The sequence below is a fragment of the Sarcophilus harrisii genome, chromosome 4 (assembly GCF_902635505.1).
Source record: "Sarcophilus harrisii chromosome 4, mSarHar1.11, whole genome shotgun sequence".
Lineage (NCBI taxonomy): Eukaryota > Metazoa > Chordata > Mammalia > Dasyuromorphia > Dasyuridae > Sarcophilus > Sarcophilus harrisii.
In genome coordinates this window covers 334,550,541-334,574,285 of record NC_045429.1, presented here as the reverse complement: position 1 = coordinate 334,574,285, position 23,745 = coordinate 334,550,541, and the positions used below count along the sequence as shown (strand labels likewise).

Below are 23,745 nucleotides of genomic sequence, written 5' to 3'. Positions count from 1 at the left end.
AATGAAAAGACAGCCTTTATGGGCCTGAGGAGGAAAGGAGGTGGAAGAGAGAGAATGAGGAGTTACCCTTCCTCTTCCCTCTTTCCTCCTTCAGACTGGTAAGGAAGGGGGATGCTTTGGGGGTCTGAGGATGGAGGAAATGTTGAACCTCAAAGTGCCCAAATCTCCAATCATTTACACACCCTAGGGGCCAATTCACAAATCCTGTGCTGCCCCCCCTTTCCCGGGCCCTTTGCCAACCCCTCCCTCTCCCTTCTCGGCTGCCCCATTGTCGCAAGAAGACAATGGCCAAGGACCCGGGCCATTGTGAGCAGGGTTAGTCCAATTAATCTCTGGGCTGGGCTACCAGGCAGAGGGGATGAGGAGGACAAGGCTGGGGGTGGGGGTGGGAGGATCTGGGGAGCAAAGTCTCCAAGCAGGCCTTGGGGAACATTTCCTCCGAATGTAGATTTGAGCTTCTATTAAACTTGCCAAAAATTTGTGTTAGCTAATGGATTCTTAATTCTGTCTAAAATGAGAGGGGGAAAATTATGCTATTCATCTTGTATTGGTTTGAAATTACATCTGACATCTAATCGATCATACTGTGGAACATTAACTCTTTGGAAAGGACCCAACTTTTCCCTCTCTCTCTCCAGTGCTCTCTCCTGCACCCAGCCCCCCCTCCATTCCTTCTTTTGTATTCTATTAACTAAGCAAAGCTCTGGACTTGATAGCTGGGGGCTTGGGGAGCAAAGGGGGGACCTTGCAGCATCATTTGGTTGAATTAAGATGTGGGGGGGGGAACCTGCTCCCTCGGTTTATCACCTATCTCCTATATAAACCTGATCACCCTTCTAACCTTCATGTGACCTCACCGGATCTCTCTTTCCTCCTCTCAGGACAGTCAGATTTCAGGAAAGGCAGAATGGAAGATGGGGGTAGGGGGGGTAGGGGTGGGAATCATGTGGGATGATAGAGGGGGATTTCTTCCTCCCTCCCCCAACAAGAGAAATGGGGAGGGGGAGGAGCAAGCCTGGCAGTGGGGCATGAGCCATGATGGCATGTGAGGTGTCTGTGAGCCTCCATCTTGCCTAGCAGATGGGTGAGAGAGTGCTGGGGACAATACATTTTGGCTTGGGGAATCTCAGTGAACTCTTCTTGAAAAGTCAGCTCAGTTCTTTTTTCCGGGAAGATGTTTTTTGTTTTGTTGTGTTGTGTTGCATTGTGTTTTTTTTTTAAACAAGCAATCCCCTTAATCTTGTGAACCCCTTTGTCAATGCTTCCTCCACAGTAAAAAAAAAAAAAAAAATGAGACTAGAGCATTGCACCTGGAGTCAGAAGGACCTGAGTTCAAATTCTACCTCAGATACTTAACATTTATTAGAATGTTAATAAATGTGTGATCCTGGGCAAGTCACTTAACCCCAATTGCCTTGTTTAAAAAAAAATTATTAAATTGTACTTGAGTGAATTTACTTTTTAACAACCCCAAGAGGAAACCAGAATTATGCTCATTTTACAGATAAGGAATCTTAGGTTCAGAAAGGTTAAGTGATTGTAACTTGAGATCCATCTTCTCTCCACTCCCCATACTCCCTTTCAGGTCAGTATGTCAGTTAGGGCTTCTCCTGGCTTCAGATTCTCTTTCTGTGACTTCCTTTTCTAGGGATCCACCATAGGGTCATTCTAGCATTTCTCTGTGGGATTTTTTCTGGGTCTTGAATTCACTTTGGAGGATTCTTCTCTATCTGCATGACCCGTGTGGGCTTTCTGTATCCAGGGCTCCTTATGTTATGTTTCTCTGAGCCTAGAGCCCCCTTTGTAGAGGGTTCCTGGGGGACAATAAAGAAGCAGGGAGCCAACACTTTTAATCGTTCCAGGCTTTGCTCCATCTAAGGTTTTCCTTTACTTTCTCTCTCATTGGCCACTTCACAGATCTGCTGCCACCACCAATCCCAGCCTGTTTATTTTTTTAATGTTCTGGGGCCCAGAGACCTCCTGTGGGTTGTTCCTATCTATTTAGGTCTCTCCCTGGAAACCCAACTACTCCCCTTCCTCCTCCAAGTGACAAGATTGCCAGCCTGGGTGTTGGCAGGAGAAAAGCTGATGCCCTAAGATAGTCAGCCCTATGCCTGCTGAATTTAATAGAGGTTCCCATTCCTCACCTCAAGCTTTGTCAGTCTATTTTGCTAGGGCCAGGGGTCTAATGGGCCTGAGGAAGGCAGGCAGGATCTTTTGTGGGCTAAGATATATGCGTTCTAGATACAGAGAACTAGAGGTTAAAGCAGGAATGGACCTTGGAGTTCAATGTCATCATGTTGAAAAAGACAAATTTCTCAGGGGAACTCACAATTAGCCAGGAAAAAGATACTCTGTGAGGTGGGAATAAGCCATTGACTGGCAGATTAGACTGACCAGAGTTAACTAGAATAAGGAGAAAGGTGCTATTAGAGGGAAGGTACTAGAGGAGGGACAGAGGGTACCAAATAGTGGATTTAGTCCTAGAGAGAACTTAGCAAAGGTTTTCAGCAGCAGCAGAATTTTTATAAGGAAAATAGAGCCTTGGGTGCAAAGGCAAGAACTTAAGAGGGAGGGTCAGAGAGCTAGATGGAATGCACCTGGAAGATCAGGTCCAAGACCTGTCTAAGGATATGCTAATCAATATCTCAAAGGTTATTGTGAACTAGATGCTAACTAACTTGGAGACAGAATGGGTGAATTAACAATAGACTCTGATTTCACATTATTCTTTTTGTCAACAGGATCTGGATTTCTTTCTGACAGGGGAAGAGAGTCATTTCACTTCAACTGGAGTCCTACATTTGATTTTTTTACCATTTGGGTGTCCATGGAAAAGTCATTCAACCCTTCAGAGCCTCAATTTTCTCATCTATAAAATGGGAATGATATCTGTACCTCCTAGCTCCAAGAATCATTTAGAAAATAAAATGGTATGTTCTAAAGTGCTACATAAATGTCTTCCTGGGGCTGGTCTTGTTTAAGATGTAGGTCTTGGCATAAGGAACAAACGGACAAGTTCTTGACAAAGGACAATCCTTGGTCTCAAGGAGTTCACAAGATAAAAAGGAGAAGAAAAGTCACAGGCGGAAAGGTCTCCTGTGAGGAAAGTTGATGAAGTTCGTTAGCCAGCTGAGAAATGACTAAACTGGCTGTGCTTGGCTCTCTCCTTAAATTCAGGATCTGGGAGGACCACTCTGATGTCCACTTTCCATCTTTTTCAGTCAGAGGGAGAGAGGAGCCATAGGAATAAGGTGGTGAGGAGGGGAGAAGAAGACTGAGAAAGTGTAAAGGAACAGGGATTGGAGTAGATCTCCAAAGTCTCTTCTAGTTCTGACATGCTGTGGGCTGTGACCAGAAATCCAACAGAGTTTCCGCTACTGTTCCTATCTCTGTGTTGGAGAGCTGGAGAAAGGATCCCCAATTTAGTTAGCATCTAGTTCACCACAACCTTTGAGATATTGATTAGCATATCCTTAGACAGGTCTTGGACCTGATCTTCCAGGTGCATTCCATCTAGCTCTCTGACCCTCCCTCTTAAGTTCTTGCCTTTGCACCCAAGGCTCTATTTTCCTTTTTAGCTCATCGTTAGGAATTCCTCATAAAAGGGCTTTGGGAAGTGGGAATGGCTCAGACTGGCTGAGAGGTTCTTCACTGAACTCTGAATTTTTGTACACTTATTTGTTGGTCTGTGTATATATTATAGTAGTTTCCTCTATTCCTAGAGGATGAAGACTGATTCAGTGATTGTGTTCCCAGAGGCAGGTAGATTGTACAATGGGTAGCACTCTGAGACTAGGGTCTGGAAGATGTGAGTTGTGTGATCCTAGGGAAGTCACTGATCCTCAATGTCCTAAACTGGAAAATGGGAATAATAATAATAGCACCGACTTCCCAGGGCTCTTGTGAGGAGCAAATGAAATAATAGTTGCAAAGTTCTGGCACTTAATAAGAATGCTTGTCTTCTTCCTTCCTTGTCAGAACCTACCACTAAACCAGTGCCTTGCCCATACTAGGTGTTTAATGAGTTCCTTCGATGAAGGAAATGGGGACTCTCTGGAATCCTTCACGTCTAGTTGGCACATAAGAGATTAATAAATACTAACTGAAAGGCTGAATTAACTGGCAGGGAGACTGAGTCCCAGAAGCCATTCCCATTTGCCCAAGGTCACTTTTAGGGGGGGGTCTTTATTTGAATCCCCGGCACATAACAGGCTCTTGCTCAATAGAGGCATTTGGACTAACAAAGCTGTCATTTTCCCCACTAAGAAAACTAAGTGGAGAGATGAGAAATGAGAGGGCAATAAGGAAAGATGGGTGGGGGGTGATGGGGAGGAAAGGGAGAGGCTGGGGGACCGCTTAACCCTTTCGTTCCTATTCCTCTCCCCAGGGGCAAGCATCCTCTCTCCGAGCGCACTGCGGTCCCCCCGGGAAGCCCTGTTCCCTCAAGGACGATGGATCGGAATCCTGCCCTTGCCAGGAAGCCCGACAACCACTAGGTGGCTAGTGCTGTTTCCCGATCAGAGACCGTTTTCTGCCTGGAGACCGGCCCCAGAAAGGGTCCCCACGTGGTTTGTATTAATAGGAAGCCGAGCCTCCGCCAAGAGGCGCTGGGAACCGGGGATGGGCCGGCAGGGGCGGGGGAGAGGTGGGTGGCTGGGGGAGGAGGGAGGAAGCAGATTTGGGGAGAGAAAAGGATTGTAGGAGGGTCAAGGGGAGGAGATGACAGGAGTAGGGCCACAGGCCTTGCCCTATATCCCGGAGCACTTAGCCCCTCCACCCAAGAGGCTTGGAAACTGCTTTCAATGACACAATTGACATCTGAAGGAAAAGTTAAAAAAAAAAAGGTTCAAAGTCTTCAGCCCCAGGACTAAGCGCACCCCTCCCCTTCCTCCTTTACCCAGCTTTCACTTCCCAATACACAACACAATTAGCCTGTGGACGGGTGGTGTCCTAGAATCACCGAATGTCGGAGCTGGAAGATCAGCTGGACCAACCCCCTCCCATATGGCACTGCCTTGTATGGAAGTTATTTGTCTTAACCTCCCAGCTGGACTGGAAGCCCCCTGAGGGCAAGACTGTGTCATTCATTTTTGCATCTCCTCCACTACTGTATGCAAAAAAAGAGGAAGGGAAAAAATTTTATTAAGTGCCTACTACGTGCCAAGCACTGTACTAAGCGCTTTAACAAATATCTCATTGGATTACTCAATAACTATCTGCTGAATGAAAGATTTTGTAGGTTGTAAAAGTTGCTACTCAGAAAGGGCCTTTCTTTTTCCTTGTTTAGAGCCACACCATCCTAGGCACAAAGAAGTTCCGAGTTGGGCAAAGAAGTTCATAGATTAAAAAGATTGTAGTTTCTAAAGGGAATTGAGTTCAAACTTCATTTTATTGATGACAGAACTGAGATTTAGAGAAATCGAATAACTGTCTTAGGTCACCGAGAGGAAACTTGAACTGGGACTGAAATCCTCTGGTACTAAATTTCTTTCCATACCACTACATTGACTTCTTTCTTTAAATGAATTCTGCCTATAATATTACCAATAAATATCATGTAATGCCACCCTGAAAAGCTGCCATTCTCATTGGAAAAACAACTGACCTGGAAAATAGTTTCAGGAGAAAGCATTTTTAAATTATTCATCTATCTGAAAGCAATGATCAAAAAAAGAAAAGAAAAATCTAGACATCATCTTTCAAGAAATTAGCAAGGAAAATTGTCCTGATATTCTAGAAACAGAGGGTAAAATAGAAATGGAAAGAACCCACTGAAAAGCTGCCATTGATGGAGAACTCACTATCTTCTGAGGGAAAAAAAAAAGTTTTCCCTCATATTGTGTCAAAACCCTCCTGAACCCTCCTTAATTGAATTAAATAAGCACTTATTATGGGTCTACTAAGTGCAAGGCACCGGACTGGACTCAAGGGATACAAAGAAGACTCTGCCCTCTAGGTCCTTACTTATTGCAAAAATAAATCTAATTTCTTTTATATTTGCTTTCTAGTCAAATACTGAAAGTAATTTTCTTCTCTCTTCCTTCTTTCCAGTCTTCTCTTCAGAATAGACATCCTAGAATTTGTAGTCCACTAGTCATTAAACACCACAGTTTGTGCCCCTCACATCCCTGCAGGTCATTGCCTCAAGTTTTTCTCCAATTTGTCAACATCCCTTCTAAAATATGGCACCAGAAATCCCTATAGATTTGATCTGACCAAAAGAGAGTGTAGCAGGATTACATCCTCCCTCCAGCTGTGTGGTATACTTCTAATAATACAGCCCAAGGGTGAATTAGCTTTTGTTGACTTAAACTGTAGTCTCTTAAAACCTTTAGGTATTTTCTTCATAAATGACTTCCTAGATGTATCTTCTTCATCTTTTCTTGTACAGTTGGTGTTTTTTTTTTTTAATCCAAACTGTAAGAATTGACATTCAGCACACAGCAAAATTTACTCCTTATTAGCTTTGGCCCATGCTTCTAGTTTGAAGAGCTCTTTTTGGATGGCAATTCAAATGCAAGAATGGTTAGCCAGTCAGTTCCAAACCCACATATCCACTATATCCCAGCCCACATCTCTTCATCTTGTCAACAAGGATGGCTGGAAAGATTTTGTTCCAATGTCTTCCAGATCTCACTCCTCTAAGAAACTTGCTCTGATTCCCTTGCCTAGAAGTGTTATCTCCCTTCTCACAAGATTTTGTTTCTCTTCTATGCATTTGTCATGTTGTAATTTGTATTATAGCTTCTGACCCCTACTGTATTTTTTTCTACAGGAGTCTTACCTCATTCATCTTTGTGTATCCTCACACTATACCTTTCACATAGATGGTTGCTGCATTTTAACTTGCTCCAAACAAATATTCCAATCAGACTATATTGTCACCAAATTCCAGAGGTGGATATACTAGAAATCATAGGCTGTAATGAATTCTAATGAACTGGAAGGGATTTGGTCTAACCAGTCCAATTTACAAATGAATAAACTGGGGTCCAGAATGGTTCATTTGTGCAAGGTTACAAAGAGACTAAGTATTTAAGCTAAAACATGCCTGGGCTCCTTGATTCCAAATCCATCACTCTTTTCCACTCTATCAGAAGGCCCTGTACACCAGTGTCCTCCCTTTTCCATGTCTCTCAATTAACCAACAAACATTTATTTAAGTGTTTACTATATGTCTGTGCTAAGTATTGGAGATAAAAGGAAAAGTAAAAACATGGTCCCTACCTACAAGAGGGTCCCATTCAAATATGAGAAATAATATGCAAAAAAACACAATATCCTACAACTGTATGACAAGAAATGAACAGTGTAAATGGAAGGTAATCTCAGAGAATAGGCACTCAGAATTGTAAGTTGTATCCAGCTCCAAGATCCTATGTAGTTCTAGAGAGGAGAACATTTGGTGGTAGTAGAGGAGGAAAGAGTCACTGAGGTGAAAATTTAAGCTTATTATATAACTGCAGCTCTGCTTCTTATTACCTGTAAAATATCAATGAGGGTCTCATTCAATCCCTCTGAATCTGGGGAAGGGTGAGGGTATATATGTAGGAATGTGACAGAAAGATTTAAAGGGCAGGATATAGGACCTTGGAAAGTCCTGGGGATGGAAGAGTGAAGTCTGAGATTTGTTGAAATAATAGGCACCCCATGAAAATTCTGGTATAATGGGATTACTGGGTCTGGAACCAGAAGACCTAGATTGGAATCCTATTCTTATCCTCTTCCCCATTATTTACTTATTTATTTTAACATTCAGTTAAAAACTTTTGAGTTCCAAATTCTCTTCTTCCCTTTAGCCCCTTTCCTATCATTGAGATTATTGAGTCTGGAGCCAGGAAACCTAGATTTTAATTCTTTTAAAAAAAATCATTTAACTACTTCAAACTTTCATTTTTTAAAATTCGACTTCCAAATTCTCTTCTTCCCTTTCCCCCACTCCCCACTGAGAAGGCAAACAATAAGTACTCTTTATATGTGTGAAGTCATGCAAAACATATTTCTATACCTTGGTTTGAATCTTTCAGATATCATTTACTAGCTTCATGACTGTGGGCCAGTCATTTCTCTGATATTCCATTTCCTACTCTGTTAAAATAAAAAATGACAACACTTGTAGCATTTACCTCTGAGTATTATAAAAAAGATAGCAAATTGAAATAGCCCCATGAGAGCTACAGAGAAATGCTGGCTATTATTATTATGAGTTATGATTTGCTGCCAAACAAAGCCTCTTCCACTTCTGTTCAGTCTTATGTGACTCTTTGGGATCCCATTTGGGGGTTTTCTTGGCAAAGATATTGGAAATTTGCCATTTCCTTTTCCAATTCTTTTTACAGATGAGAAAATTGAGACAAATAAGGTTAAGTGACTTGCTCAGGGTCACATAGCTAGTAGTCTGAGGTCATATTTGAACTCAGGAAGGAGTCTTCCTGACTCCAAGCCAGGTACTTTATGCACTTTGCTTACCTGATGACAAGAGTGGCAACATAGTTTGTGTTTAGGGGAAAAAAACCCCAAGATCCTTGGATTTCAAATGCCTTCATCACTTAGATATATGACTTTGACTCTCTCTTCCTCTATCTGTTCTTCAGTAAAAGGAAGGGGTTGGATTAATTGTCAGTTATCTTCATTCTCAAAAAGGACCAAAATGACAGCAAGGTCAAGGTAGAATGTTTCTAACTGTGGCTGATCAGACAAGATGAACTCTGAAAGCCCTATCACAGGGAGGGCACAAATAATCCCTTCTTGGATCTGAGCATGCCATGCTGGGAGGTCCTGTGCCAGTGTCGATTCTAACGTCCTTCAGAGAGACCTTGAGAGTATCTTTGCATCATTTCTCTGATCCTGGATGACTTCTCTGTAAAACAGAGGCAAATGTATGTTTGGCATTCAAACAATGTGGCCAGCCCATTGGAGTTGCATTCTCTGAAGGAGTTTGCTAGGAATTAGATAGCCTTTAAGGCCCCTCTCAGGTCTAAAGATATGTTTTTAGTAAGAGGCAGGGCACTTGATGTTTCTCTTGGAAACAGACAAAGTTTTGTGGAATTATGGCAGGAGGCATAGGATATGGCAGGAAGAAAAGTTACAAGTCAAAGAATTTTCTGTTATTAAAATGGAAAAAAATGCTGGGAACCATCATCCAAGGGGAGATTGTAGTCTCTCTTATTCTGAGGGTCTTTAAACACTAGAGAGAGTCTTAAAATCCTAGGATTTAGATGAGAAAAGGACCTTACAGCCCTCTTTGTAGTGGCTAGAAACTGGAAACTGAGTGGATGCCCATCAGTTGGAGAATGGCTGAATAAATTGTGGTATATGAATATTATGGAATATTATTGTTCTGTAAGAAATGACCAACAGGATGATTTCAGAAAGGCTTGGAGAGACTTACACGAACTGATGCTGAGTGAAACAAGCAGGACCAGGAGATCATTATATACTTCAACAACAATACTATATGATGACCAGTTCTGATGGACCAGGCCATCCTCAGCAACGGGATCAACTAAATCATTTCTAATGGAGCAGTAATGAACTGAACCAGCTATGCCCAGAAAAAGAACTCTGGGAGATGACTAAAAACCATTACATTGAATTCCCAATCCCTATATTTATGCACACCTGCATTTTTGATTTCCTTCATAAGCTAATTGTACAATATTTCAGAGTCTGATTCTTTTTGTACAGCAAAATAACGGTTTGGTCATGTATACTTATTGTGTATCTAATTTATATTTTAATATATTTAACATCTACTGGTCATCCTGCCATCTGGAGGAGGGGGTGGGGGGTAAGAGGTGAAAAATTGGAACAAGAGGTTTGGCAATTGTTAATGCTGTAAAGTTACCCATGCATATAACCTGTAAATAAAAGGCTATTAAATAAAAAAAAAAAAGAGAGAGAGAGAGAAAAGGGCCTTAGAAATCGTCTAATGGTGAATAGAATGTAATCTCCTTGAAGGCAGGGACAATTTAATTTTTGTCCTTATATCCCTAGCTCCTAGAAAACTGCCACCCAAAGCATAGGTGAGTAATAAATATTAATTCTTATAATAAATATGAATATATAAAATTGAACTGAGTACAATCCCCTCATTTGATAAAGGGAAAAACTGAGGTGCAGAGAGGGGAAGGACTTGTCCCAAAGTCACATTGCATCCAGCCAAAAGGTAAAGTTTAGATGTGGTCATTCTTGGAGGTAGAGGCATAAAAAGAAAACGACCTCCCAGTCCCAGAGTTTCAGCCTCTTTCAATTCCCATTGTCTCACCTATAAAGCTGAGGGAAAAGTCATTCCTCACTCCGATTGGTAGCTATATTACCTCCCTTCTCTTAAGAATCTTTTCAAATTATCATGTAAGAGAGAGTGAGCTTGTGACTCAGCGAGTGGGAACGACCCAGTCACTGCCTGTCCTTAAAACTGGAAATACTGCACCCAGGAGATACCATACCAAGGCACACCAGGCTCACCACCTAGAGTACAGGAAAGTGGTGAATGCTTTTCCAGTAAGAGCGGGAAAGGGGGACATTAAAGAGGAACGGATTTGAAATCGGAGCGAAGCGGGTGTGAATCCCGGTTCTGTTGCTGTCCTGGGGGGTGTGGGGGGGGATTTCATTTTTCCCTAGGTCTCCATGTTCATTGGAGTAGATGATCTCAGGGTCTCTTTCAGGTCTAAACCTATGACCCTTTATCAGGTTTTCCAGTTTTTGCTTTTATTATTTAGCAGGTGCCATTTCATCACCAAGCAGAAGAGTGTTGGGGCCGGTTAGCCGATTGTTAAATTTTCAATGTGAACGCGTTCCACATCGGAAAGAGGCAAACACTACAAATCAAGGCTGGATTTGTTCTGTTGATTATCTAGGCTTAAGAAAGTGACGGAGAAAACGCCAGTAGTGCAGGCTGAACTGGAAATGTTTGTCTAGAGTAGCCACCTCACGCCCAGAGCCGGTTGTGAAACATTCAGCAGCACAGCGCTGCTGCTACCTACCATGGCTCTCCATCACTAGTGACCTGGGAAATTCCCCAACCGGCCTGGGCGGTCCTCCCTCTGCCCTGGAGCCTGACGGCCTCTTGTGATGATTATGCTCACTTCGAGCCAATCGATCATTTGCAGGATGCTTTTCTTTTCTTACCACAGGCCTGCAACCCAGTGTCACGGTGCCCGTTTTACAGAAGGACAAATTTACAGCGCGAGGATGCGTCCTCAGTTTTTGAACCCAGGTGGGCAGCATCGGAGCTCACCCCGGCTCTTTAGAGAGAAGTTATTACTTTACACCTTCCCTAATTAGAAGAACTCCCCCGACCAGGGCATTTCCCCTTAGAAGAAAGGGAATGTCAGGCTCGGGGGCTGACGGCGGCCGTGGCAGAGGGGCCGGCGCCTCTCTCTCTCTCTCTCTGTGCTCCACGTGGCCAGTCCGTCCTCCGCTCAGGTAGAGGGGGAGCCTGAGAGAAACGGAGCCCGGGGAAGGAGGAGGAGGAGAAGGGAGGAGCGCCCAGATGCCGCCTCCTTCTCCTCCACCGCCACCCCTTCCCCACCCCCACCCCCGACCACAGCCCCCACGGCGGGCGAGGAGCAGGAGGAATCAATCAGGGTAATGAAGCCACAGCCTGCCATGCACCGCGGGGGCACCGAGAGCCGGGGACGGTGCCAACTCTGCCAGACGGTTTGGAGGAGCTGGCTCAGGCTTAGGCGGCGGCGGCGGCGGCGGCGGAAGCAAAGCAGCCCCGTGCTGGTGGCGACCGAGCTGAAGGCGAATACCTTGATGGGCCCCCTAGCAACTGCACCTTGACAACTGCACCGAGACTGCAAAGGGGATGATCTTAAAGGTGCAGGGCCCGCTTTCTTTGCCTTCCCTACCCCTCTTCCCATCCGGCCTCCGCTGCAGTGGCTGCGGGAAATGGGATGGGGGCCTGAGGACCGGTGCAGAGGGCAGTGGGGGTGGGGGGGACGTGCTTGGGGGCACGGACTTACTGGTCGCCCCGCCGGGAACGTTCAAACCGGCAGCCCGACATCAAGGGATGAGTCTAACTGCCCGCCATCCCCTTTTATTTCAGCTCACACAGGGGCTCAATTCTCAACTGTCCCTAAGGTGGAGAGTTGAGCTCCATCTTAGAAGATGGGAGAAGAGGCAACTAGAGGCTTGGAGGGTTAGACTTAAGAAGGAAACCCCCCCCCCCCCCTTCTGACGATTGTGAGGGACAGGAAGAGTCAGTCCCAGCCCCTGAATGGAATCGAGATCTGATCTCTCTGTCCTTCACTCCCAGCATCATCTTTGGCAGGATTGTGGTATAAGATTAATAATTCTCATTGTTACAAATGGAACTAGCTGTGCGGCCTTGAACAAGTCACTTCATTTTGTTGGGCCTCAGTTTACTCACTTGTAAAATGGGCTCATATTTATGTAGTTCTCTAAGGTTTACAAAGCATATAACACAAACCATGTGAGGCGGGAAATGTAAGCATCATCACACTGTTTTATGGATCAAGGAATCAACTCTTAGAGAAGTTAAATCATTTGTACAGAATCGGGAAGCTAGCCTTAGAACTCGGGCCTTCTAAGCTTGGCAAACCTTGCTCAAGGGCCAAATTCATCCCAAGGTCTTTAGTTAATAATGGCTTTTACATTTTAAAAATACTTGTACAAAAATTAGTGTGGAGGAGTTAGATGAAATCCAGGGGTTATAGTTAAAGGGATCCTGCTCGATACTATAGAAGGATAGAAAAGATGACCTTTGGAGGTTCCCTCGAAGTTTTGTACCTTGGTGGTTCTCTCCATGGGTCCCAGCATGGCACCACTTTCCAGGCTTAGTGGTTAACAGGGAATGTATTATTTAGGTGTCTTCCAGACCCTGGGACAGGAGAAGGTAGGGTGAGAGTGGAAGAAGGCAGTACTGCCAAATGGTGCTATGGGCACATTGATTTGGGGAACAAGAGAGAGAAAGAAACAGCTAGGGTACAGCTTTGCTTTGTGGCTCTCACCTCCAGCATGACTTCCTATGACAGTTAACTTTGTGCCCTCCACTTTCCATTTCTCCTTCCATCAGACTTCTCCATGAACTAGTAGGTGAGTTCTTCAGAAATTTCCCAAGGGAGATAGCTGAAAGCCTAGCTCTGAGATATACCAAAGTCTCTGCTTTCTCCCCAATATTATATATCCAGTACCTCAGAGAACCTGGCTCCTAGCCTTGTTCAAAAAAGTGCTAACACTGTTGACTCTACCTGAAAAAAACCTGGTTTGCATACTATTTGTATGTGGCTAATTAAATGTGAAAGGTAGTTATTCCCTCATATCTGCCCCCTCCATCTCTCAGTGTTCCCTCAAGTCCACACACCTCTCCCCCAAATATCCCTCCACATTCTCTCTAAGTTCTGCTTAGCTCCTGCGTCTTTTCTCTTGGTAGTCCCTTAGTTTTAGCTCCTCTCCCCTAAATAATCCCCAACCTATTTTCCCCTTCTCTCTAGTGCCCCTAACCCCTACTGTACCAAAGGAATTCTTTTCCCAGTGAGCTTTGTGACCGTGCATGGCTTCCTCCCATGACTGGGAATTATTGGAAGATACACATGAGTTTGGGCACACGTGTACATTAATGGGTACAAATGGTCAGTCAAGTACTCGGGCACAAACATGCTCAAACCATTGTACCTACATGAAGAATTAGTCCATATCACACAGCACCCCTGCTTGCATCTAGGTGAGAGTGGGGTCTCCATGCATGTGCCTGGTCCCCAGGGCCCATCAGCTGCCTTTGTCCCTCTCTGAGAAATGTAAGCTGAACTGGGAACAGTGCTCTGGTTCCTAACACGGTGGAGAAGCATCTAAGCTCCTTGTGTAATAATAATAATAATAATAATAGTAATAATGGTAATATTAGCTAACATTTATATAGTGCTTACTCTGAAGCATTAAGTGCTCAGTGCTTTATAATTATAAGCATCAGTGCTGAGACCACCGTGATTCCCTGAACAAACTTCCAGCTAGTCTGAACCCCTGGTGTTTGACCTAGATTGGGATTAAGGAATTCTGGAGGCAGTCCTTGGTAAGAGTTTTCTCTCTTGGGGAGGAGGACAGAGATAGAGGGAAGTTTAGTGTGGGAAAGAGGCAGCCCTTTGGATATGACCAGCTCCAAGTTCTGGCCGGGGACAGGAATGGACTATTCTCTCTGCTCTGTCCTCCCACAGCCAAGAGTCATCCAAGTGGGGGTCGTTCAAAGGGGGTGGGGAATAGGGGATGTCTGGGGGATCTGGCCGGCAAGTGCCAGCTGCACGCCCCAGGCCCGCCCCGAGCCACTTGGCTGGCAGCCACACCAACCCCCAGAGGAACTGGCTTGTTCTTTGAGGGAGGGGTTACAGTGGGAGGGAGGTCAGGGGGTCTTTCCTGGTATGTCAGCCCATAAGGTAAAGCAGAGATCACCAAGTCAAGGGGTCTTAGACGCCTCTGCCTCTGGTGGAGTGGAGGGTGGAGCTCAGGTCACACAGCATGTCCCACATATAGTAGGGATCAAATACATGTTTCTGAGGGATGACAGTCATTTGCTACACTCCTCCTCTAGATGGGAAAGAAGACTGGTCCAGACTCCTCATGCCCTGAACCTGTGGCTTGTCTCGGATAAGGTCTGTTCTTCCCTGAGATGGGAGCAGGGATAGGAAGCTCTCTGCCCTGGCAGTACCAGCTAGGCTCAAGACTGATGCCGGGGGCTGGATATGCTGCAAGGATGGGGTGCTGATCCTGCCTCTCCCGGGAGGGCCCGGGCGGCTGAGGAGCCGGCTCTTTTCAGTCGTTGTGGGGAAAGGCTGTGGCCGGAGCGAGCAGGGTGCGGGTCACAGGGACGCGCCGGCCCGGTTCTGTTTTGTTCTGCTTTTCCTTTTTGACTGCAGGCATGTGCAACGGTTTGAGAGTGTGCATGCGTTTGTAACCACTTGTGCACGAATGACTGGCTCTGCCCATGCACGGGGATTCATGCACTTGTGTGTGCCGGCAACGATGAGCCTTAGATCCTTAACCACCCCTCTGCTTCCTTCTGCTTCTCTTCCTCACAGGAAGACGGAAAGGATGTGTGGGGGAAGGGGGTGGGGGAGGAGAGGTAGGTCGCTGGTGGGGCTGGCAGCAAAGACCTTTTGGCAGCTGGACCACCAGCCTCCAATTCCCTCTTTAGGGCTGGCTATTTGCCATACTCGTAGATCCCTTAACCCTAGCAGATCCCTTCTCCCCTTGGCGGAAAACAGGGGGTCCTAGATGTTGTCCTAGACCGGGAGATCATGTTCCCTTTTTCCCCCAGAACAGATTCCCTCTCTCCCTTAATGGGTCCCTCCTCCCTAGTTGCCCTCCCTCCCTCTCCCCCAGCTCTTCCAGAGCCTACATCCCTGCTAGGATCCTCCCTGCCCATCCATGAATGAAAGGAGGAAGCTGGGGAGAAAAGGAGGTTTGAGGGGTGTGGGGTTGTTGAGGGGCGGGAAGGGCAGGGTCAGATATTGTTCAGCTTTTGCCTGAGTCCCCCTGGAGCATGGCTGCTCATTTGAAATTCCGATTTAAAGCCGAGCAAGCAAGCAGCTCTTTAAATTTCTGCATTAGCATGCGGCCCGGATGCCAGGCCAAGATGTTGGGATGGATTTGGCAGGAACGCCTCCAACAGTGGCAGGCGGTGGTGTTTGCCAGCAATAAAACAACGAATGAATAAAAGAAGGCTCGACTGGCAGGGACTGAGGTCCAGGTAGCTTGGTGAGCTGGGTGGGGGGGCAGAGGGGGCCCCAGTCTGTGTTGCCACTTGTCTGTGTTTATGGATGTGCAGAGAGGGCTGCTGCCTCTGCCTCTGGTTGACTCCTGTTCGATGTCTGCTCCGGGCCTGCAGTGGAATGTGGGGTGAGGACATGGGTTGGCTTGGGGCCCCTTCCCCCTTGGTTTCTCCCCTCCCCCTCAGGGGGCTACCTTCCTTCTTGGAGGGGACAGATGCTGCTTTTGATGAGGACATGGAGACTTGGCTAATGGCCTAGGCTGCCCCACTTCATTAGGGACGCAGAACAGGTGGGGTCAGGGGGAGAGCAACATCCTGCCCATCCCCCCTCGCCCTCCCCCCTCCAGCGGCTTCCAAAAGCATAGCTCCGGAGACTTGAGGAGGAAGGCCGGGCAGTCTGGAGGGGGCATGGGAGGGGGGAGAGCTGGTGATTGGAGGGGAGTGGCCACACCTTCAGCCTCCTTCTCTCACCTTCCTGTCTCTGCAAGGCCAGATCAGGTTTTGTGCACCAAAGCTAAGGCTTAGGAGGAGGTAGAGGCAAAGAATAGGAAGAGGTGATTAAGGCTGGTTGGAGAGGTCGGGGAAGAGGAAAGGGACCAGTGAGAGGGGGAGGAAATCGCCTCTTCTGCCCATCCAACTGCATCCACCCCACCCCCAATGGCTTCTCCTACCTCCTTTTCCTCTTCTTCCTCCTCCTCCCCCTCCTCCCTACCCAGCCAACCCAGCCCTAGTAACTGAAGGGTATGTGGGTGGGCGGGGGAGGCAGTTTGGGTTGACAGAGCTCAGACTATAGGAGCAGCAAAGGCCTTGACAGAAGACTGGATGCCCTCCAAAGGTCATCAGATCTGTCAGAGTGAAGGCAGAGCAGACTTCCTGGACTCACCTCCTTACTGATTCCTCCTATTCCCTTGGCTTCCTTCTGCCACTTCTGCCACCCAGCCTGGGACTTGGTTCTCATCTCCCCAGACATCTCCGAGGCAACAGAGACAACTTGGAGTGGGGGTGAGGATGAGGGAAGGATTCAGTCTATTGCTGGGGGCCTCCTGCAGAGACCTCCCTCCCTTAGAGAGCCTTCACCCCAGACGGGAGAAATCAAAAGATAGGGGGCTGAGGTGGGAGGATTGATTAGTTACCTTCAAAGACTATATCCCAGCCGAGGCTGCTGGGATCTCAGAGTGTGCTTTCAAGATAGTTAGGGGTAAAGGGCAGACAGAGAGCGCCAGATTTTCCCCAATGGGAAGTGGAACCTCTGTACAGGGGCAAAGCAGGGGTTGGAAGGAATTCATCTTGTCTTTCCTGGGAAAATGGCAGGCTCTTGATATCCTGCCCAGTGACCTGTTTTAGGTCAGAATGGGGTAAGGGAGAGTAAGGGTGCAGATTTAGGCCAGAGAAATGTTTCTCTTCTCCACATTGCCCAACTACTCCACAATCTTGGAAAGACAGGACAAAAAAGGTAAAGTCACTGCTCTGAACTCCTCTCCACCCCAGAGCCCAGGCCCGGTCCCCAGCGTGGCAGCCCTGCAGGAGGTGAGGAGAAGCTCTTGTCTCTTGCTGCCTCTCTGCATTAGTCACGAGGCATTGGGCACCACAGTCTCCTAACCTAGTTCCTGGCCCTGCAGGAGCCCCCTTCCCCGCCCGCCCAGCACTGTCTCCAACTGGGGCCTAGTCCAGCCCGGGCCCTCGCCGGTGGAGGGCTGGTTCTCCTTTTCTCTGGGTGTTGGCTGGGGTGCAGAGCTGGATTTGAAAGCTGCTTCTAATAGACTAGTAGGTCCCATGTGGATTTCAGTGCCTTGGGTGGGGAGAGGGAGTAGCAGGAAGATGGAGGGGAGCCCTCCCCGCCCCAGGCGGCAAGGAGCCCAGAGCTTGTTCCATCACAGACACCCCATCTGTCTCCCACAGAAGGCTCAGATTGGGGGAGGGGGTCAGACAGAGGAGAAGCATGGGGGTATACACAGCTCTACAGACTGAGTGAACATGACAGTCACGTTGCTAGCAAGGAAGAACTTGGGGAAGGTAAGGGCAAGGGGCATATACCCTAGTCAGAGCTGGAAATCAGAGGCCAACAGCCAGGACTCCAGAGGACCAGTGAAGAAGCCTGTAATCTCACAGAAATGCACTGCTCTCAGGGTGCAGGATGAGACTATGGCCAGTGAGGGAATTTTCTTTGGCTTGACTATTCATGCTTGTTACAATGGTTTTTGTTTTTCTTCTTCTTTCTTCTTTTAGAGCACAGAGTTGAGAGGGAGATAAAATATATTTTTGTTCATTAAAAAAAACAAATTTTTAAAAAATCAAAAAGTATAAGCCGAGGAAAGAGCAATAGAAGGCATTATAGGGCCCCTACTCTTACCAGGCAACAGTATGCTTGATATGTATTTCTCAACCTCCATATATCTCCTCCATGTAGAAGGAGGGAAAGTCTCCAATCCCTATTTGTCCACAATTCTGATATATATTTGGCAGGTAGGAAATGAAGGTTGGGCCTAAGAATGCTTCATCAGGTCAGTGCTAGATTGATGTGGCCCTTTCTCCCCGAGGACTGTCCTCATTCATCACTTTTAGCTGCTTCCTGAAGGCCAGTTCCCGTTCTTAACCTAACCCTGGGTTAAAAGCCCTAAGGGATCCAAGAATACATTTAAAAGGTTGTAAACTTGGATGTGAAAAAAATTATATCCTCATTTCAATGTAATTGGTTTCCTTTGTAGTCCCATAATACTTTGTTTTATGTATTTAAAAATATTATCAAGAAGGGGTCTACAGGCTTCCTCAGGGATCTGTGACATTAAAAAAAAAAAAAAAAGAACCTCTGCTCTAGGAGCTTTTTATGGAAAGATCAGGAAAAATCTTAACCCATATTAGAGCTACATACTAGAGAAAAACCACTAGAGGTGTCAGAATAGTTTGGGAGAGACAGAGACCATTAAGGTACCATTTGGTGGAACTAGCAACCATTTCTGTCCTTTCTGGAAAGCAGTTTTCAGCTGAAATAGAAAAGTCACTAAACTATACATACCCCTTGACTCATAAAATCATTACCAGACCTAGAAAGGTCAAGGAGAGAAGAAAAGGTCATATATATATATATATATATATATATATATATATATATATATATATATTATGATAACACACAACTGGCAATAAAGTGAGTGCCTACTAGGGAATTGCCAAGCAAGTTCTGGCATATGATTACAATGTAACATTATTATACTTTAAGAAACAAACAGTAGAGTGGGGACAGTGTGGCCTAATGAGTAGAGGGATGGCCTCAGAGTCAGAATAACTCACCGTGTTTGATCCTGGGCAAGCTATATAACTTCTCATCCCTGTAAGCCTTTCTTTAAGATAAGACATGGCTAAGATTAGAAAATGCTCACCCTCTTTGGTAGAGGGAGTTTCCTCCCTAGGAATTTCTTTTACTAATGAAAATGAGACATTCAGACACACAAAAAAGACAATTACAAATAGGAAGAATTCAGAAAAATTTGTGAAGACTTGTATGAATTGATGAACCAGGAGCAGCAATCTACCCAGAGACCACAAGGAAAACAATGTTGAAAGATATCCAGACTGATCAAAATGTGACTTCAGAGAGCTGAAAAATGAAGCATTCTTTTTTCTTCTTTGCAGAAAGATGCTGGCCTATAAATACAGAATGAGGCACACATTGTTAATCATGGACCATGTCTTGATTTGTTTTGTTTAATTATATATCTTTGTTATAATAGAGGGTTCTCTTTAGTGGTAGAGGAACAACAGTTATTAGGAAGCAAGCAACATGGATAAAAAAAAAAACGATATCCATCTTTTTTTTTTTAAATGAATACAACTCAGAATACTGGGTTTTAGTTTCAGATTTGTTATTTAACTGTGTGATCTCTTCAAGCTTTAGGGAAGTCAGTTCTCCTTTCTGAGCAGTAATTTCCAGTGATTAGACTGAATGACCTCTAATGTACTTTCTGGATTTAAGACTCTAGATGTAATATAGTCTTATCTTTTCACGGTAGGTACTTACCCAATGACCATTGGATTCTTCAAGCATGGCTTTGCTCCCTCATTTGCAATGTCTTAACTTCTCTTAGGATTCCTGGGGGCAGTGGGGAAGAGGTGGTCTCTATAGCAACAGATCAAAGACCAGGTGGTAGATTAGATGGAGACAGAGTAGAAGGGTAGAAGTGAAGGAAAAGAGAGACTAGGAAAGAACAGGCCTGATAGTTAGAACTAATCCCACTGTTGAGAACTTTTCAAGTCATCTTCATTTCAACCCTGAAGTCAGATCTTCTTCCACCTTGACTGAAGAATTCCCTACTTCTGTATGTACCCCAGCTACCAGAAATAGAATCAGATTTTTATTGAATGGTGAAGGACCGAGAGGAATTACTTCAGGAGTTAGAGAGCAACCCCAGGAGGACTTGAGTTTACTCACTGTAGCCAAATAAAGCCTTCACTACTCCTACTGAGAATTCCCTTTACCAATGAAAATCTCAGGTTCAGACAAAAAAGAGATTACAAATATAAAGGATTCAGAGAAATTTGTGAAGATTTGTATGAACTGCAGCCCATTTGGAGACAACCCCAAGAAACTGCTTCTAGATCTTCCCAATATCTTGTTCTTTGGCGTTTTCCACCCTACTCTTTTGGAAAGTTCTTAGTTTTAAACTCATTCTTTCCTAGTTTAAGTCTACCTTCCACCCTTTGGGGGGCACACAAGCTGATGTCTATCAATACCTTCTGAGAAAACAATGCCACGTGAACCTGAAGCAGAGGCTTTGATTATTAACAATAAATAGTCGGAGTGGGGAGAGGGAATAGGGATAAAGACATAGATGTATCTCATGGTCCCTGTGAGTTATTAGAAAGAAGGTACTAGTGGTTGCTAAGCAACAGGTCTCAGAAGAGGACAAGGCACACAGTGTGGAACAAGGCGCCATCAAATGAACATTAGAAAAACAGAGAAGGGGCAGGGGCACCCACTGGGGCCAGAGAGGGACAGGTACAAGGACAGTGCCACCTGGTTGCTCTAAAGTCTAGTCATTTTTTCCAGCTTGGGGGCTAGGAAGAAAAGACCCTAACAGGCTGCACCCCTATTTTCCTTCAAGATTGGTAGTGATGGGGTAACCTGGTTTCCATAGCTACTCAGAAACACTCCTAGATTGACCTGTGGGGTCCTTAGGTGTCTTTCCTCCCTAACTCTGGGATGTGCATTCTTAGAATTACCCTTTCCTATCGTCCTTCCTCCTCCTGAATAGGAAAGGGAGGCGCCAAGGTAAAACGGGATGCCCCAGAATTCAGTTGGGTTTGGCAGGTCCTAAGGTGGACCCTTTAGGGAGGAGGGAGGATGCTTTGTTGGAGGGCACACGAAGAGCTCCTTACAAAGACACCATCGTGGAGGTGGGGCAGGGAGGAAACAGGAGCATCAGATACAAAGATAGACATGGTGCTTTTCCTTTCTGGGGGGGGGGGCATTTTGGGAAGCAGAGGGGGAGGAGAGGGCACTGGGCAGCTTCTCCTGTGGCCTTCTGGCTCGGCCAGCCCCAGGCCCCCGAACCCAAAGTCCAGCACTGTGGAGACGGGAGAATGAAGATATAGAACATTAACGTATGTCAAATATAAGTGAGTGGCACCGAGGGGCATAATCTGTTTTTCTAATATGACCACAAGCAGAGTGTTAGAAGAATTAGGCCGACAGCTGCTGTGGTTTTTTTTTTTTTTCCCTTTCTCTCTCGCTCTCTCACTCTCCCTTCCTCCTCGGCGCTTGCACACACCAATGGCAGCAGAGCCCTGCTCGCGATTTCTCTTAATCTTCCTCCTCCATCCTGCGCTCTTTCCGCAGGCGGTGCTGCGAAGCCGGCAGAGCCCAGCGTCACACCTTACTGCTCCTCAAGATTGCTCCACAGAGAGCTGAGGGAGATGGCAATTCGGCGCTGACGCCGGCTGGCAGCAGTTGGGCGGGGGGAAAGAGGAGGAGAGGAGGGAGGGAGGGAAGGGGGGAAGAAAGTTGGCACAGATACCAAGTTTTTCCCTAGAGAGATGGAGGGGGGGGGCGAGGAGAGGGAGAGGAAAAGGGAGGGAGAAAAGGAGAGAAGGAAGAAAGGGAGAGACGGAGAGACAGGGACAGAGCATGATGAAAGTTCTCTCTTGATCTCTCAGACACAAATGCTTGTGAACTCCCCCCGCCCCTACCGGCCCCCCAGGCTCCCTCAACAATGACTCTCCGCAGACCACACTCTCGCAGGGTTCCACCCAATCCCCTGCCAGGTGCCTGTGCAATCTCCCACATTCCCAATCACCCTGGAGTCTAGACTGACTCACACATGTTGTGTGTGTGCCCGTACTTGTGTGTGTGTGTGTGTGTGTGTGTGTGCATGCGCGCGTGTGTACGCCTGTATGTTGTCTCTGTTTTGGATCGCAGTAGAATGCAGTATGTAAATGAGATGGTTATTACCGCAATGTTCATCAAGCTGAGCCGAGAAGACATTAATAGCCTGATGAATATGCATGTGAATTTGTTAATTAAGTTAATTATTCTGCTGAAAATGCATTCGTCTTCCAAGGACATTTTCCCAATGATTTTTACATGCTCTAGCCATTAGTCATGCTATATTTTATCAGGGAAATGAGTTTGCTTAAGTTGTTAAAAAAAAAAAAAAAAAAAAAAAAGAGGGAGAAAGAGAAAGAAAGGAGGAAAAAATGGGAATGGCCGAATGCTGTTGGAGTTGAGCGTGGGAAGGTGGCAGAAAAGGCCAGCCTCAAGTCTGAGGCCCAGCTGGGCCTTTGAAGCCTGCCCTAGATTTTTATGGGCATTTCATTCTACTTTTTTTTTTTTTGCTTTTTTTTTTTATGACAAACTTTTTTTTTTCCAGTGCCAAATTTCCAACACATTAATTAATTGTTGTAGCCAATTAACTGTAGTTGTGCAAATGAGTTTAGCACTAATTACCATGCAGTGCCTGTAATCACATAAAAAACTTGCTGAGAGAGAGGGAGAAAGGGAGGAGAAGATAAAGGGGGAATAAAAAAAAAAAGGGGTAGTGACATGAAAGGAAAGAACCAGGAAGAGGAGATGGATGGGGTAAAAGTGGAGAGGAGAGAGGCTTGTCCTAAGGAGATCATGCTGCTATTATTTAGAGTCTTTAAAGTCTTTTGCAAGGGAACAGCACAGTTATACTCGCCTTCTTTAAGATCCAGATCGCCTCTTTGGGACAGGAAGAGGGTTGGAAAAAAGGGATTTTTCCTTATGGATGAATGTCTAATGAAAAAAGTTCAGACTGGAAATCTCTGGTTAAGAAAATAAGTATTCTCTCAAAGGTCTCCAAGGATCTTAGCCCTTCCCCCAACTTTCCTGGGTAGAGATTAAGAAGTATCAGTTAAAAGAAGAATCCTATTGGTACCAATCATTCCCTCTGCATCAATGAGTACTGACCATATCATCTACACTGTCCCAAGAAGACCCAAGAGCTGGTGGGAAAATGAAATAAGGACACTTAAGGCCTGGCCTCTGAGGCTATAAGTAATTTGGCAATCGTGGATTCTCTTGCCTCCTTTGAGATTAAGATGGTGGGTGGCCCAGAGATAGAACGCTGGGCCTGGAATCAGTCCTACTTCCTAGCTGTGTGACCCTGACCAAGTCATGTAACCCTGTCTGCCTCAATTCCTCATCAGTAAATGGACTGGAGAAATAAATGGCAGAAGAAAACTCCGAATGGGATCACAGAGAGTCAGGCACAAGTGAACTACAACTTTTAGGAATAGCAAGATCAGGAGAGACGTAAAGGGAGGCATCTTCATGGATGAGATACCAGTCAATTAACAGGTAGACAGAGGAATGGTTAGAGGGAATAGTGATGCTATCCTACTTAGGTTCTAAGTCTATAGAAGTAGGGGAAGCAATGACATCTGGCCAGCTAGAGATCATGAGGTAACTACAATATGGCATCTCCTTTCCTTAACATACAAGCATCAATCCTAGGTTTTCACCTGTCAGCCTCAATAGGCTGAGAACCATGAGGATGGAC

General features: G+C 45.7%; 1 long non-coding RNA gene across 1 annotated transcript; it reads right to left on the bottom strand.

The window, feature by feature from the left end:
* Positions 1–19,204: 19,204 nt before the first annotated feature.
* LOC116423302 lies at positions 19,205–23,368 on the bottom strand. Its single transcript, XR_004233859.1, has 2 exons — positions 19,746–23,368; positions 19,205–19,372 (listed from the first exon to the last, which is right to left on the bottom strand). It is a non-coding gene; the product is annotated as an uncharacterized LOC116423302 (long non-coding RNA).
* Between the last annotated feature and the right edge of the window lie 377 nt (positions 23,369–23,745).